The 17,986-nt window shown below is 39.5% G+C and overlaps 1 protein-coding gene across 3 annotated transcripts in view; it reads left to right on the top strand.

Moving 5' to 3' along the window:
• The window catches only part of SGCZ (sarcoglycan zeta), a 199,301-nt gene that overhangs the window by 60,875 nt on the left and 120,440 nt on the right, over positions 1–17,986 (top strand). The window lies entirely within an intron of this gene.

Genomic DNA, 17,986 nt, shown 5'->3' with positions numbered 1-17,986 from the left:
GATTGTGAGATCTAGTCCCTTTAGCCAAACTCACCTCACAGGGTTGTTGTTGTAGGGAAAATAGGAGGAGGAAGGAGTATTAGGTATGTTCCCTACCCTGAGTAATTTATAAAAATAATAAAGGCAGGATTAAAAAAATCAAAAGGAGAAGGAAAAGGAGAAGCAGAGAAACACACATTTCCAAAGAGTATAACAAATCAGGTTCTGAGTTTCCTAATTTATTTATTTAATAGGATGGACTAATTCTCCTACTGATTTACAGTCAGAGATTGAAGCCATTAAAAAAGCATACTAACAATTAAATGGTAGAATAATATATAGCAATAAAATAGCAATAATCAAAGAGCAGTATCAGTTCCAGGTAAACAGTCCGACCGTTAGATGCAAGTCTGCCTTGTAGCAATGTCTGCTGAACAGAAGTTAGCAACCTCATACTTATTTTAGAAGAGAGATCTGCTAGCAGAAGCATCCAACCAATCCAAACAATTAACTAGCAAGGACATTGCTAGAATTGAGTGTCAGAGCTGAGAATGGACAGTGCAGTAAAAGAGGGGCAGAACGTGGTATTCTTGTAGCAGATGTAGGGGGATGTTATTATGTCTTCCTCAAAAGCCACGGAATGCACAGCATCAAGTCTAGCTAATGAAAACACTCTTCTACGCAAAATAGATTATTTGAGAAACAGTAGACTAGAAAAAACATTATTCTGTATATAATACCCTTTAGTAATGGGGGAGGGGAGGGGAAGAAGATTGCAATCTTCCTGTAAATCAGAAAACATATTGCTTTATCTCCAGTGATATTTCTCATATCCTTGTTGGAGCAACAATGGAGCTGAAGGGTCACATAACTTGAGTCAATGCCTGTACTTTCCAGGATGTTTAATGAGAATTTGGGTGTGAAGAGAACCTCAGTATTTAATTCAGTCAGGAAAAAAACAAATTCCTAAACTTGCCTTTGCAGAGGAAACACCAGCTTTGATTTCTCCTCATATCACTTTTTTTTACTATCTTATTATTAACTTATTATTATTATATTATTATTCAGAAGCAATTATTTTAAACAACTAAGAGGCTTCAGTAGCTTGCAGTATATAAAGTCCAAATAAATTAATAATTAATGGATTGTAAACCACAATAGCAAATTAAAACAATTATGGTGAATTAAATGTAATTATAACAATTACTTAAAGCAACAATGGTCACTCCATAAACTTACATTGGTCAGGTCATTTTCACTTGATATAAAATCACAATCAAAACAGCATGTTAGAGACATATTGTTTCATAATCTTGCTCCCTTTTTCCCGTACAGTTTGTTTGCTTATGCAATCTTGTGACTCTTGAGTATACAATGAACGAAAGGATATACATAAAGTCATCTTTGCCATCTCATAGTTAAATAAGCAAGAACACCACAAACTCTGTCTCTGAAAATTTACCATTAATTCTCTTCTTCTTTGAAAGAAATTTGAAAAGCAATTTTTCCTTCACTGTTATGAATGAGAAGTGATAGAGAAAAATGCAGAATAATTTCACCGCACAGCATGAGCTTCACCTTGAAGTGGGCTTGAAAACAAATCCTGAACTCTCTGCAGCTGGCTGAGTACTTTTTATGGTTTTATGGTTTTTCTACTTGTATTGTTGTTGTGAGCCACCCAGAGTTGTGTTCTAAAATGGGCGGCCATGCAAATCTTTTAATAAATAAATAAATAAATAAATGTATGTCATAATTGGTATAATATGCTTAAAATGCTACCTCCTAGTTAATAATTCTGCAGAACTCAGAAGGAGGTTCCAGCCTCCAGTTGGCATGCTAAAGGACACAAATGGACAGATAGAATTGATTCAAAGGAGACCAAACAAAAATGGAAGGGTGTTCTGAAATACTGTACAGTAAAAAGGTCAACATCCAAGATACCTTAGAAGATATTCCCTGCTTACAAAAACTTCTAATACTAGAAGATGAAGTTAAATCAGGACTCCAGTCCTTACCAAGTCAGAAGGCTACAGGAACTGATTTAATACCCATAGAACTATGGCTAGCAACAGAAAAAGAGGCAGTAAAGGTTCTAACCAAGCTATAACTGCAAATCTGGAGAACAACACAGTGGCCAACAGATTGGAAGAGGTCAAACTAAATTCCAATACCCCCAAAAAGAGACTTAATAGAGTAAACAATCTATTATACAATATCCTTAATGTTACACACGTAGCAAAATAATGCTTAGGATCATCCAACACAGCTTAGAGCCCTACTGTAATGGTATGTGGGAATGCTGATGTCACACTTACGAGGTAGACCAGACATGAAACAGAACCAGATGAGCTAATTTATCTACAGAATCTTACAAGTCTGAAAGTACTGCTCTTCCCCTGTCCCCTGTACAGCCCCAAAACTAGGGAGGGTCTCTTCTGAGCCTCTTGCTTTATCCACATTCCTGCTGCAAGCTAAGCTGCCTTTTATCTGACTGTTCCCTTGGTTGCATCTTGTTGCCCTGTTTCCCAAGATCATTCCCACATACCATTACACCTACTGTACATGGAAAAAGAGATGTCTGATGTTCAAGCTGGCTTTAGAAAAGGCCAAGGAATGCAGGACAATATTTCTGATGCACACTGGATAATTGAGAAAGCCAAAGAATATGAAAAATAAATCAACATGTCCTTCATTGACTATAGAAAGGCCTGCAATTGTGTCAATCATGTCAAACTGTGGAACGTGCTTGGAAGAATGGGAATCCTAGAACATCTTGTTGTCCTCATGTGAAACTTGTATACAGGTCTGCTGAAACAGAGTGGGCGAGGTTGGAAAAGGAATGAAACAAGGCTGTATACTCTGTCCTTATTTATTCAACCTATATGCTGAATATATATGAAAGGAAGTTGGTTTGGAACAATATGAGCATGGTTTTAAAATTGGAGGAAAAAACATCAATTACTTGTATTATGCTGAAGATACTACTCTGATGGCCAAAACTTCAAAGGATCTTCCAGGTCTATTGATAAAAGTCAAGGAATACAGTGAAAAAAATGGGAGTAAAATTAAATATAAAGATCAAACTAATGACAACAGCTACAACAATCAGCTTGAGAATTGACAATGAAGCTATTAAAGTGATGGATAGTTTCTGCCTTTTAGGGTCAACCATCAACAGTGAAGAAACAAGCAGTCAAAAAATACGCCATAAACTAGCATTTAGTACAGTAGCCATGAAGGCCTTTGAAAAATATTCAGATGCTGTGATGTGTCTGTACTTACAAAGATCAAATTGTACAATGGTATTCCCTGTGACACTCTATGGAAGCAAAAGTTGGACTCTGAAGAAGCAGAATATAAGCAGTACTAACACTTTTGAAAGTTGAACATTGAAGACTCCTGAGAATACCATGATCAGCCAAGGAAACAAACAAAGAGATCATTAGACAAATCAATCCAGAGTTTCCACTTGAGACACAAATGACCAGGCTCAAATTACCCACCTTGGACACATTATACAAAACCCTAGCTCTCTGGAGAAGACTCTAAAGCTGGGAAAGGTAGAAGGAAAGAGAAGAAGATGGAGCAAGGTACAATGGTGGGTGGATTCAAGTTACAGTGGTGATGAATGCACCCTTGGAAGACCTGAAGATTAGGGACAGTTCTAAGTGGTTGCTAAGAGACACCAACTTGATGGCACATAATCAGTCAATTATGTGAATGCACCCTTGGAAGACCTGAAGGACCAGGTTAGGGACAGTTCTAAGTGGTTGGTAAGAGACACCAACTTGATGGCACATAATCAGTCAATTTTGGTCCAATTGTGGTTTCCTTGCATCCATGTCTAAGAACCAGTGTTGTCCTAACAGTCAGGAACCATGCTAAAATGAGGAATAGGTCTCTAGTGTTTTATTACTGCTACATTAGACAGAAAATCCTAACAAACTGAAGAAGCGTGGGAAAACCCAGACAGATAAACCCCAAAAGTCAAGGCGGGTCTGATCTGTGTCTCTTTGAATGGCTGCTCAACTCCTCACTACTACACATGCATTTTCCCCCCTGGATAGGGGCCCCTCCTGCTCACCATCAGTGCTCAAGACATCACCCTCCCCTCCAGATTTACATTCCATTTCAGCTCCCTCCTCTCTAGAGTTCCTTCCTCCCTCTGAAGTCTCATGAGAGTCCATCTCCCCCTCCAAGCTCCCTGGACAACGATGGAAATTATTCAAAGGAAAACTCCTCTAAGGACGAATCACTGCTGCTCTTTAGGTCTGATAACGCTTCTGGCCCAGGTGGCTGCTGCTGGAAAATACCTAGATAATTAGCAGATTCTTCCCCCCTCCCCCTTGGGAAATGCAAGCCAGAGGTGGAGGGCTGCGGCTCCCCCTCCTCCTCTCGGTCTGGCCTCAGAAGCTCTGGAGGGGGTGGAGGTTGCCAACTTACGAACTCCTCTGCTTGGGATTCCTCTGCTTCCTCAGTCAACTGAGGAATCTCGTAGAGTGCGAGGCTTGGTTTCGTGAGGGAAAAGCTGATGGAATCGTTGAACCAGCGCTGGTGCATGCACATTTCTTGTTAATATGTTTTCTACTACAGATTAAGGTTACTATGGTAACGAATCATTTTGGCCTTGTGAAGAGGTTGAATTTAATTGTCCCCTTTTCAGTTGTTAATTTTTGCACCTGGGGGGAAGAACTTGCCTGGACTTGTTTTAGTTTCAGTTTCCCTTCTGTGTAGGCTTGCAGAGAATATGGAGCTGAGAGAAATCTCTCCTCTCAGCAAACAGCCTTTAAATATGTTTGTTTTCTGTAAATAAAATTATTTTTATAGAAATGCCTGGTGTGTGACTTTTCTGATCTCTCCTGGGCCAAAGGCTTTCTTAGCACTCTGCCAACAGGTTATGGGCCCAGTAAACAGCCCAGTAAGCCCAGTAAGCCCAGTAAGCCCAGTAAAACCCAGAGAGAATAGAGAGATCAGCTCCACACCTCATGCACAAGTTAAAGGCAGGTAGCAAAGACCTGTGAAGATTTTCTTTGGAGCCACCTGGAGATTTATCTGGCATTTTCCCACATGTGCTCTTCCTCAGGGCACCCTTTCCAGTATATTAAATATTGGATGCCCCTTTCCCTCCTCCTAGAGTCCAGAATTCCTCGACTTCGTATTCCTCCTCCCCATCCACAATTAGGGAGGTGGGGGGGCATTTGCAATCGTAAGGCACTTGGGGGAGGGTCTTTGGCTAGCAAGGCTCTGTGAAACACTGGATGGACATTCATGGATGCTGGTAGCTGTAAACGATAAGCCACTGGATTTATCTGCTGTACCACAGTGAAAGGGGCCACAAACTTAGAGTCCAACTTCTTGGAAGGCCTGGTAGAGGTCAAAAACTTGGTAGAGAGCCACACTTTGTCTCCTACCACAATCACTGGCCCCTCTTGTCTGCAAGCTCTCTTGTAAGCACTCTTTGCCCTGTTCAGCTGCTCCTTTAACAACTCCTGTGTGGCTTGTTGCTCTTTAAGAAAATCAGCCATGGCTGGAACAGTTCCCTGCTGGGAGGAGGTGGGCAACACCCGAGGGTTAACCCTGTAGAGTGCTTGGAAAGGAGACATCTTGGTAGAGGATTGCACAGAGTTGTTTTAAGTAAATTCTGCCATAGGGAGCAGGGCTGGCCAATTGTCTTGCTGATAAGTGGTGTAACACCTGAGATACTGCTGTAACCATTGGTTAATTTTCTCAGCTTGCCCATTACTAGCAGGATGATGTGATGATGATAGGTGAATCTGGAACCCTAATGACTGGAAAAGGGCCCTCCAGAACCTGGAAGTGAACTGAGGGCCTCTGTCACTCACCAAGTGATTTATCATGCCTCTATACTGAAAAACATGGTCCATAAACAACTGTGCTGTGGCTTGCACAGATGGGAGGCCCTTGCAAGGAATAAAATGCACCATTTTAGTGAAAAGGTCTACCACCACTAGTATGGAAGTCAGCCCCTGGACCGGGGGTAAATCCATGATGAAATCCATGGGAATTGTATCCCAAGGCCTACTGGGGGTGGGTAGGGGTTGCAAGAGTCCTGTGGGCTTCCCTGGGAGAGGCTTGTCTTGTCTACAGGTATGACAAGAAGCAACATAACCCTTTATGTCTGCAGTCAACTTAGGCCACCAGTAGTCTCTCAGAGCTCTATGGAGAGTTTTGAAAACACCTCCGTGGCCTGCCATTTGATGGTCATGGCAAAGTCTCAGTACTTCTTCCCTCAATGAGGGGGGAATGTATAATCGCCTACTATGCCAGAGGATTCCTGCTTCCACATTAAATGGGGAGGCAGTGTCTTGTGGGTCCCTCTGGAGGTCATCCATCCTGGCCCTGGCATACGGGTCCTGTTGCTGCTTTGCTCTGACTCTTGTAAATAGGTCCTCTGCTTGTCTACCTGCGGCTAAAATCTCTGTCTGGTTCCCCCTCATAGACTGCTGAAAGTTGTGAGGTTGTAATATAGTAGCCTGAACCTCCTGGTGAGTAGCGGGGGTTGCCTGAATGGATTGAGACAAGGCATCTGCCAAACAATTGTGCACCCTGGGAACATAAGAAATAACAAAACTGAAACGGGAGAAAAACTGGCTCCATCTGATTTGGCGTGGGGTAAGGGATCTGGTGTTTTGTAGAAGCTGTAAATTCTTGTGATCAGTGCAAACTTTCACAGGAAAGGTTGCACCTTCTAGGCACTGGGTTGCACCTTCTAGCCAGTGCCTCCACTCTTGAAATGCTGCTTTAAATGCCAGCAACTCCTTGTTAAAAACATCATAGTTTCTCTCTGCTGGCGAGAGAAAAAGGCACAAGGAAGCAATGTCTTCCCTGCTTTGTCAGTATATTGCAATAAAAGAGCAGCAATAGCAAAATCTGAAGCATCTGAATGCATTATGAATTGCTTTGTGGGATCAGGATGCTTTAAAAGCGGCTGGGATGCAAAGAGTTGCTTAAATTCTTGGAAGGCTTCTTGCTCCCTCTCCCCCCAAAGGAATTTGGATCCTTTCTTCAAAAGCTGTGTGAGGGGTTTAGCCCTGTCACTAAATTTATTTATAAATTTTCTATAAAAATTGGAGAATCCTAGGAATTTTTGTACATCTTTCACAATGCGGGGGGGGGGGGGTTGCCAAGAGAGAATTGCCTGGTCCTTTGAAGGATCCATGGATATGCCTTCTGTTGATATTCTATAGCCTAGGAAATGTAATTCAGTTAAATCGAAGGCACACTTCTCTAGCTTGGCAAACAGCTTGTTCTCTCTCAGTCTTTGTAAGACATTACGTACATGGGTTACATGAGTTGTAGCATCCTCAGAGAATATTAATATGTCATCTAGATAAATGACCAGATACTTATCTAGTAAATCAGAGAAAATTTGATTCATAAATCGGGAAAATATGGCTCCTGCGTTTGTCAAGCCAAACGGCAAAACAAGGTACTCAAATTTACCAAACCTGGTATCGAAGGCAATCAGATATTCATGCCCCTCTTTCACCCGGATCAGATTGTACGCATTCCTGAGATCCAACCTGGTAAAAATGCGTGCTTTCTGTAAGCGATCCAGCAGATCAGTTATTAAGGGGAGTGGGTAATTTTCTTTGACTGTGACCTTATTGAGGGAGCTGAAATCATGAACCACTCTCATGGGTGCCTCCTGAGCTGCCGGTGCCAACGGGTCAGGCTTCTTTGGTATGAAGAAGGTAGGAGAAGATGCTGGGGAAGTAGATGGTTGGATGAAACCCTTTTGGAGATTAGAATCCAAGTAATCTTTTAAGGTGGCTAGTTCCTTGGGGGACACGGGATATTGTTTCCTTGCTGGAATCTTGGCTCCTTGTATCAACTCAATGGTGCAATCACAGTCCCTATGGGGGGGGTAGTGCTGTGGCCTCTTGTTCACTGAAAACGTCCACGAAATCTGCATACTTGGCTGGCAACTGGACCCCCCCCCCCTGCTTCAGTGACTTCATTGGTTGCTGGAGAGAGAAGAGCAGCTTGAATCTTGTGGTGCTGTCATTCCTTAGCTGGGAAGGAGACTGCTCCCATAGTCCAGTCCAACAATGGGTTGTGGATCTTCAGCCAAGGTGTGCCCAGGACTATAGGCACATTAAGTGATGCAGTAACATAAAGTTGGATCCACTCAGTGTGGTCTCCCATTGTTAGTTGCAAAGGTTCTGTGAAACTTCGAATCGGTCCTGCCTTGAGGGGCTGGCCATCAATGGTCTCAACTTCTATGGGATGTGGCAATTCCATGGTCGGGATGTTCAGGTCTTGTACAGTCTGTACATCAACAAAATTGGTGGAAGCGCCGGAATCCACGAGAGCCTCTAGCTTGACCTGGTGCTCTGGGTTTACATGCATTATGACTGGTAAGTAGTAAAAGGATTGCCTGGAATCCTCGGAATGAGCCCTTCTTAATTGATTGATGGTCTCCCTGCTGAGCTCTGTGAAGGGAGACCGATGGAGTTTCCCTGGTTGGAAGTCGAGGTGGAGGTGGCTCTTGGTTCTGCTGCTTGCCCTGGGGCTCTTACAGAATTTGCTTGGCTTCTCGCTGGGCAAGCTCTCACCATATGCCTCGGGACTCTGCAGTAGAAGCAGAGGGCTCTCTCTCTCCTTCTCTGTCTCTCAGCCTCAGAAGTAAGCCTCCTGCTCACCCTGATCTGCATCAGCTCCTCTGCTCCTGAGTAGAGAGATGCTGCAGAGAGTGCTGGAAATCCTGGAAGTGCTCTGAAGCCCCTGCCTCTCCCTGGCTGCATCTGTCTGAGCTCTTGTAGCCTGGCATCTATGACCACAGACAGCTGATATAAACCTTCTAAGGTAGCTGGTGTTCCCTGGTGCACTAATTCATTTTTAATTTCCTCATCCAGCCCCTGTTTGAATTGGTCTTTCAAGGCACTCTCATTCCAGTCCAGATCTCCTGCTAACAGCTTGAAATCAGCAATGTAAATTCCCACCCTCTTGTTGCCTTGCTTGAGCTTCCGAATTTCCCTGCTGGCAGTGACCTCTCTGATCAGGTCATCAAAGTGTGCTCGGAACTCTGCCAGAAAATTCTAGTAGTCATTGAGAATTGGGTCGTTGTTCTCCACCATGGCCCATTTTAGCAGACTTAAAATGAAGATGACTCTGGTTCGGTCTGTAGGGAACTCTGCCGGTCTGCTGTCGAAAAACATTGTTCACTGTGTGAGAAAGGTTCTCAACTGTCCTGCTTCTCCTCCAAACTTCTCTGGTAAACTGCCCTGGGATCTCAAGACTACTGGAGGAGCAGCTGCTGCTGCTGCTGCTGCTGCTGCTGCTGCTGCTGCTGCTGCTGCTGGCACCGGTTGTGGGTTAATTGGAGCTGGTTGTTGTAACTGCTTGTAATGTGTGTATCTGGAGATCTACTTGTTGGTGGTGTTGTTGCAAGGCTGCTGTGAGTTGTTGGATGGCTTGCTGAATTTCCTGGTTTTCCAAAGTCATTTTCCCAGATGTCTCTCTCTCTCTCTCTCTCTTTTTTTTTTTGTTCCTCCCTCTTTCAATGCAAGTAGGAGTTTGTTAGGATTGATGTCCTAACAGTCAGGAACCATGCTAAAATGAGGAATAGGTCTCTAGTGTTTTATTACTGCTACATTAGACAGAAAATCCTAACAAACTGAAGAAGCATGGGAAAACCCAGACAGATAAACCCCAAAAGTCAAGGCCGGTCTGTTCTGTGTCTCTTTGAATGGCTGCTCAACTCCTCACTACTATGCATGCATTTTCCCCCCTGGATAGGGGCCCCCTCCTGCTCACCATCAGTGCTCATGACAAGTGTAGTGTTCTATAGCTTGTTACCACCTTGAGGAACAATCCACTAGCTATGAATAGATCTGATATTGTTAATATTAGATAACAAGAGTCAGGTTCATGTTAGATGATTTTGGTATCAAATAAAAAGTCACAATTGCAATAGTATTTCACAATTATACATTTATACACACACACACACACACACTTGATCTTAGCCAAAAGGCTGAGAAGTGATATACATTTATACTACCTTTCTTTGTCCTCTTCCACTACACTTGTCCAATGCCTACAATTCATTTTTTGCTTTTTGTCCATGATGAAATGTAAATGTTATTTAATAGTCATGATCAAAGCCATTTTCTTGATTTAATTAATTGCCTACATTTTGTGAAAAAGCATTAGCGTCATCAACTTTCAAGACAAACATTAGTAACAAATGGTTAATCTTTATAATGTCACAAAGAAAAGTGATTATTTTAGCTGATTATTTCTGAGTTAGGGGTAACTGCTATATCACATTTGACAAATGCATTTTTTTTTTACTTCTCAAGTGGAGTTTAATCAATTTAATGTATCATTAAATTAATTGGCATTCTTTAATATTCCAGTGTAGCTACTAGAAGTTCTTTTCCTCATTCACCAAAGCCCCTGATGTATTAAAAGATAAGCAGAGAATGTTGTGGAAGAGTGAATTATTTGACAATTTGGCCATATTTGTAACACCAGTCACTGTATTTTACTACTGATCTTTTAACATTCTATTGATTTGAATGAGGTGGAGCTAAGCACAAACTTAACTTAGTTCCAGTAAAATAAAGAAGTAAAGTGGAATTAACATTGCATCCATATGCATGCAGTAAAAATTATGATTGCAAATTTTCCAATAGAAGATAGGTGCTTCAATTTGCTTCTATGCTTTACATCAACAGTTGTCCTCCAAACACTTTTGACCAATAGGGATAGCCCATGCTGTTAATTTTGTTTCTGCTGAATTTCTCATTTCACTGACTGAAATTCTGTCCAGCTGTGCTATTTATATACGTATGAATTCTATACATAAAAATATTAGTATGCACATAATTTTACATATGATGTATTTTGTCTATACTTTCTCTAATGGATTCTGTAAATTTTATGGATATATTTTGAGTTGCAAATTGCATCACAACATAATCGATTTTATATGCACATGTTGTCCAGTTTTTTCCTACAGACACAGCAGGATGAAAATCATTACATTCATCTATACAGTCTGATGAGCCAATTGTTTTGTCAGTTCCTATCTTCAGTGTGCAATTTGCTTTTCCAGGCCAGCATTTTGAGAGGAAACACAGCCATTCTGCTTTTGTTATGCACATATACATATAATCAGATTAATCAGCTCAGTTTTGGCTGGATAATACTCATCATAAAAATAATATTTTCCTAAATAATTGCAATGTTTGGAAAGAGTGAAAGGTTCTGTTCCCTTTGGCTCACAAAACAGCACCTCAGCATATCATCCCCAATTAAACCATCTGCATGCATTTAAACAGATGGAAGTAAGACTTCTGCTTTTGCTTTGCATCTGTTGTATCTCACTCTTTGAGAAGCTCCCAATTTCCCATTCAAACTCCTCAAGGCTTTCATTGTACATCTGAAATTTAAAAATATTTGTTTAGAAAAAAGTCCTATTCTGTTCTACTTTTTAGTAAGAAGTGTATGGGTCTACCTTTGAATGTTTTTGAACTACTGATTTTTGCCCTTGGAAACCTCAAGTTTCTTTTTTTTCCCCCTTAGGAAAGCAGAAGTTCTTTTCTTAGCAAAACATGTTTTGCTTTCTTGTACATTTCAAACACTATCAAATTATATTAATTAATATCATGATAACAAGGGTATACTATGTATTTAATTGTTCTTTTTAAAAAAACAGATTAAACTATATTTGGAAACAAAACAATCTGAAGAAATTTCACTGAATTGCTCACAAATCCTCTTCCTTGCCAGAAGAATCTGTTCATACAACGAGAAAGAACACAGATTGACAATCCATTGCTGCACATCAAGTGCCAATTTGTCCTTCCATGGTTCTGTAATAACTCTCTTGGCTGCTGCCAGTATACAAAGTATTCATCACTCTTAGTTGATTAAGTGGTTGACTGGTTTGTTCATTTTGTTACTTGGCCTTATATACCGTTTCAGTCTCCCGACTCTAAGCATAAGAACATCTGAACAGGTATTAAGTTTAAAACATCAAGGAATATAAATCCAGTTATAATAACACTCAACCTGGCACCCTAATTTCTAGCAGTCCTTATTCTCCATCCCTGAAGGTCTTGCACAAGAGCCAGGTCTTAACTTGGTCCTCCTGTCCTTCTAAAAGGAAGAATAGGAGAGACAAACATCCTTGCTTCCGGGGTGTGTGTGTGTGAGGGGGATGCAGCAGACAAGGCTTGCCTCTGGCTCCTCTATCACTGGATCTTCTCCATCAGGACTGATAGTATGTCTCCTCTGCAGGCTCATTTCAGATTTCTAGACTTCACTCAGCACAGAAAGTCTCATTGGGTCCCAATTCATGTGGTTTATGACCAGTAGCTTGAATTGTGTAAGATTCCACAAGCTGAGATGTCATACTGTATAGAAGAACATCTTTAACAAATAACAAATATGGCAATATCATGCTGCTAGTCCTGTAAATTTCAGACCAAAATGTTCAAAACAGTGGAGTTTTCATGGTACAAGAACCATTCCAATATTGATCTTTACTCCAAAAAAAGACAGAAGAAGCATCTGAGATTGCATGCATGGCTAGAGTAAATGAAAACCTGCCATGATTCAATATTACTTTGAACTGATAGAGTGTTCTGTTATTCCCCTTCTGCATCATTTTAGGCCATATAGTAAATGAAGGCTGATGCATGCATTATGAAACAATCAGCAGTATCTGAATTACTACAAACTCACAATTGGAGGCATTATTTAAGTAGGAGACAAGTCTTACTATGTGGTTCAAATAACAGATGCTCAAAGATTCCACTGACTCTGCTTTTTTAAATTGAACAACTTGGTTTGCAGTTCTGAGACTAATGCATGCATCACAAGACATATTTGTGGGTTTACAATCCTCAGCAAAATACAGAAAGGAACCAAAATGTTCTCAAAAAGAAACTGATACGCTGATATATAAGCCCAAACTGATGCACAAATAGGACTAATGAATTATTTCAAGAAAAAGTGTCATGAACCAGGAATAGCCTGATCAATTCATCTTTAATTTAAAATCTGTTTTTAAAAAATCATTGAACATGCAATCACTGGTAAGGAATCTATATACCCAGGATATAGTCCAGGCTTTGAGCTGCATGGGCAATTCCTGGTGCCCCAAGATCAGCACACGTAACATCTTTGCTGCGCAAGCTGCAGTGGATGCCAGTTTGCTTCCAGATCCAATTCAAGGTGCTGCTTATCACCTTTAAAGCCCTACATGGCATGGGACCAGGCTACCTGAGGGACCGTCTCATCCCCATTAATCGACCCGCCCCACCCGGTCATGCAGAAAGGGCATGTTACGGACCGCATCTGTAAGAGGATATTGTTTACTGGGGTCCAGGAAGCGGGCCTTCTCTGCAGTGGCTCCCATCCTTTGGAACGTTCTTCCCCCAGAGGTGAGGCAAGCCCCCTCTCTCCTGACCTTCTAGAAAGAGCTGAAGATCTGGCTCTGCCATCTTTCTTGGGGCGGGGAGAGGAGTAGTTATTCCTGGGGATGGCTGGCATCTTAGAGTGTTCCTCACATACATATGATCTTTTATTGCCATCTGGATTTTTATTTTATATTTGTTTGTATTTGTATTTTATATATTATTTATGATTATTGTTTTTAACTTGTTTTAATTTTGTTAGTTCTACTGTAAACTGCCCAGAGTCCCTCTTCTGGGGGGAGATGAGTGGTGGCAAAATTTGAAAAAAAATAAAAATAAAAAAATAAAAAATATCATAGTTTATGTCTTCTCATGTATGAATGACTGTATGAATCCTTTTAGAATATGGCTTTTTAATGCACTGGTTTAACATAGAATGTATTACCATAACCTTTTTGATATTTTGTATTTCATGTTGTTTCTAACATACACAGGCAATTTTTGACACTGAATGGTATGATAATTTTTTTTTTGTCCATCCACCCACACATCTTTATTCACTAATTTTACTGAAGTCTGTTTTGCTACCTGTACAGCTTGGAAACAGACAACTTGATACTATTAATCTGGGCCAGTGCTGCCTCCTAATATTCAAGTCCTGATGGTACTTTTTCCTCTGTTGTGTTTGACGATATATGTAACTTTTGAAAGACTGATACTACAAGAAATCCAAGCAATTTTTTTTGTAACTGTATTTGTTTTGAATCATGAAGTTATAAGAGCAGCTTTCAGCATTTGCTTAGACTCCTTGCCAGCTATGGGTAGTACATGAAGAAAAATTTCATTTCCAAAGGCATTGAAATTATACCAACATGAAAGCAGTAATCCCTATTATCTAGCAGTAGTATCAAATAATTTTACAATATTGATTTTTTTTTTAAAAAAGTCAACACTATGGGAGTAAGGTCTACAGATACCAAATAACAATTATTTCATTGCTTGACCATATACTTAATGGTGAGATAACTATCAAGATCCTTTATTTTTCCCAACAAATATATGTGTAAGGTAGATTACAGGTGGTCAACTTCTATGTTATTATGGTTTACTTTATTATTTATTTATTTATTTTATTTTATTTTGTTTTATTTTATTTATTTATTAATTTGTCCCTGCTCATCTCCTCTCACCGGAGGGACTCTGGGTGGTATTATCTAACCAGAAAGCTGGAAATCAGAGATATATTTCTCCACATAAACTAAGATCATGTGAATAGATACCAGTAAGATTTGCCATTTACAAAAGTATATTACATATATGCACGCTCACACACACATCCAAAATTGTAACATGTCACTTTGTAATCAAGTAGAATCTCAAGATAAGGCCCATTGAATGTAGCCAAGAAGATACTCTTGTCCATGGAATACCATTTAATTATCTGTTATGAAGATTGTACATAATAAGCCTATGTAAATTATTACTTTAATAATACTATATCTTAACATTTTCTTAATAAAAAATTTGGTTGCTTAAAACACATGGCAGATTTTTAACCCAATATTGCTGGCTATATATATATATACACACACACACACACACACATATACATACATACATACACACACACATACACATACACATACATACAAACATACACACACACAAACGCACACACACACATACACACGTATATATATATATATATATATATACACACACACACACATACATACATACACATACACATACACACACACACACACACATATATACATACACACACACACACACAAACAAACATTGGCTTTATATATACATTGTCTTCCATAAGTGATGTTGCATTAGCTGACTGGCATCTCCTAGCTTCTAAACATGGTAGAATTTATGAATATTAATCTAAATCAGAAGCTGATTTAGCTGTTAAAATAGTATTCAAAACTAGTTATACAAGTCTGTTTCATCATGAACACTGAGTACACTAAGGACAGATTCAGCATTCAGAGATATCAAGCAGCCAGTCTGGTGTAGTGGTCAAGGCACCAGGGTGGAAACCAGGAGACTGTGAATTCTAATCCTGTCTTAGGCACAGAACCAGCTTTATGAAATGGATGATATATTAAATAATCTAAGTTTCAGTAAAGAACATCTAAAACTCCTAGCTGAATATCAGACTTTTTAAACCAGTCTTGAACCTGAAATGGTATTGTCCTTCATGAGCCCTAAAACTATCTTGCTGCACTCTGATGCTGCAGAAGATGCTGTCTGGTAGCCAATGATGAAATGAGATTCAGCTGGCTTTTATACATGGAATGGAAGAAGGTGTTGTGTTACTTTTGTTTCAGGAAGCATTGTCCTGGGCCTGTGCTGTGCTCTTTGCTGTAATCAAACAAGGGGTATTCTATTCAGTTGTTGTCCTTTGATTGACTTAATCAGTAGACCAATAATAGAAGTCATCACTTTTTCATCAATACAAATTGTAAAATTTATATTGGCATTCATTTTGAATTTATTTTGTGACTCAGTACAATAATAAACATTTCTGGATCAGTGAAGAATAGCTAAGTTCTGCCACCTATTATCACCTGGCCTAATCTGTCTAGACTCAGAAATTAAGCAGAGTTTGCCTTTATTTGTGCTTGGCTAGAACACCATAAAGGAATTTGTGAACTGTAGGCTAGACTGAGAAATTAAAAAAAAACAAATTCTAAAGAAGGCAATTATATGAATTAATTTAAGAAGTATATCCTACTGACTGCCCCTCAGGGTGGTTTCATGCAGGAACCCCAGCTTATGAAAGAGGTGTGAGGGATATAGATATTTGCTGAATGTTGATATGCCCAACAAGACACAGAAACACAAATGAACAACACAGTTTATTTTTATTAATACTATACTGATTAACAGTAACATTTATGATGCTTTTTGCAGAATGATTACATTATTTGGTACATATAATAATGGATACATTAGGGTCTTCCACTAGGAAGATAAATCCTAACAGAGTCTCATAGGATACCAAAAATAGCTGATCAAAAATAATTCTTCCCTATAATGTATGTTGCTATAAAGATGCATCTGAGTGGCAGCCACCTCTACTCTGTCACACTTGATCATGCTGTGACACTGCTTATGAGCAAGTTCAAAATTATAAAGATTGTTAGTATTGAACATGCACAAGAAAAATGATTTGTCTTCTGATTAACAGAATCCATTGGACCAAACAGAATACTGCTTTTCCACATAGGTATCTGTCTTTCTTTCTCTTTACAAGAAAGAGGAAACAGAGAAGCACAGGTATATTCTTCTAGTAGATGGGCATATCAGTTTGTTTAATCAATAAATAAAATATTTAGTTTTAAAAATATTTATTTAACAAATTTGTATGGCCACCCATCTCACAAAACTCTGTACGTGACTCTGGGTAACATACAACCAAAAATTAAACAATATCACAGCTGTTTAAAAAAAACTTAGAAGTATAAATAAAAGCAAGATTGGGGGAGAAGAACATTCATCTAAACTCAGTATAACCACAATAACCTCAAATAATTAGTAAAAACTCAAAGATGTTGAACAAAAGATAAAATTATCTTTAACTGGATAAAATATAACTTAGTGTGCATCCATTGGATAAAATGCATGTAAACCTAGAAACACAACCTGATCAGATAAGTGGAGACTGGAATGAGACTAGAAGGAATGAAAGGTCAAAACTGGCATACAAGCCCAATCAAGATAAGAGTCTTCACCATTAAAACCATCAAACCACAAGAAAAAAAAAGAAAAGAAAAACTAAATCTAAATGGAAGGATCCCCAAAGGAATGAAGAACAAGTAGGTATGTATGTATGTAAAAACCACAAAGAAAAGGCTGCAACATTAACAGGAGAGAAAAAAGTTTTTACAAAACCCTGACTGATGCCCATCAGGGAAGAGAAGAAAAGGAGCATAGTCAAGTTACCTTTCAGCCCTTCATCTGACCAAGTCATTTGTGATAGGTTTCTAAATAACTGCCCAGAGTCCCTCTTTTAGGGGAGATGGGTGGTAATTAAATTTGAATAATAAATAAATAAATAGAGGCTGCTAACAGAAAGAGCAAGATGTTAAGCTGTACATAAGAACAAATGCAAAGCAGGATCAAAAAGTTGTATCAACTGGATCTGCAACAGAACCCATTGACCAAAAGGGGTAGCAAGGACAGTGGCAGGTATATATTCATATGGAGAGGGCAGCGACAAGCCAAGCAAACTAACACAGTCATGCAGATCAGAAAATGAATCATAAATCAGGCTACTAAAATTATGGGCAACTCAACTAATCAATGGCAATTCATTTCTATAATTGCCAAGAAAACTGTGTGGAGGAGTTCCTATAGTCAGCAGGAGTTGAGGTAGACTCAAAGGCATCTTTACCTTTACATAATATATTTGCCAATGTGTACAAGGTGTATTACAGAGAGTGAACATTCCCTTCTCAGGCTTAAATTTACCACCAACAGATTAATATCTGGACTGTGATGCTGGTCAAGTTACCTTTCAACCCTTCTTCTGACCAAGTCATTTGTGATAGGTTTCTAAATAACCATAATTCCCTAGAAAATAAACACTGTAT

The sequence above is a fragment of the Candoia aspera genome, chromosome 8 (assembly GCF_035149785.1).
Source record: "Candoia aspera isolate rCanAsp1 chromosome 8, rCanAsp1.hap2, whole genome shotgun sequence".
In the NCBI taxonomy this organism is placed as follows: domain Eukaryota; kingdom Metazoa; phylum Chordata; class Lepidosauria; order Squamata; family Boidae; genus Candoia; species Candoia aspera.
This window is presented reverse-complemented; position numbering and strand designations above follow the sequence as displayed.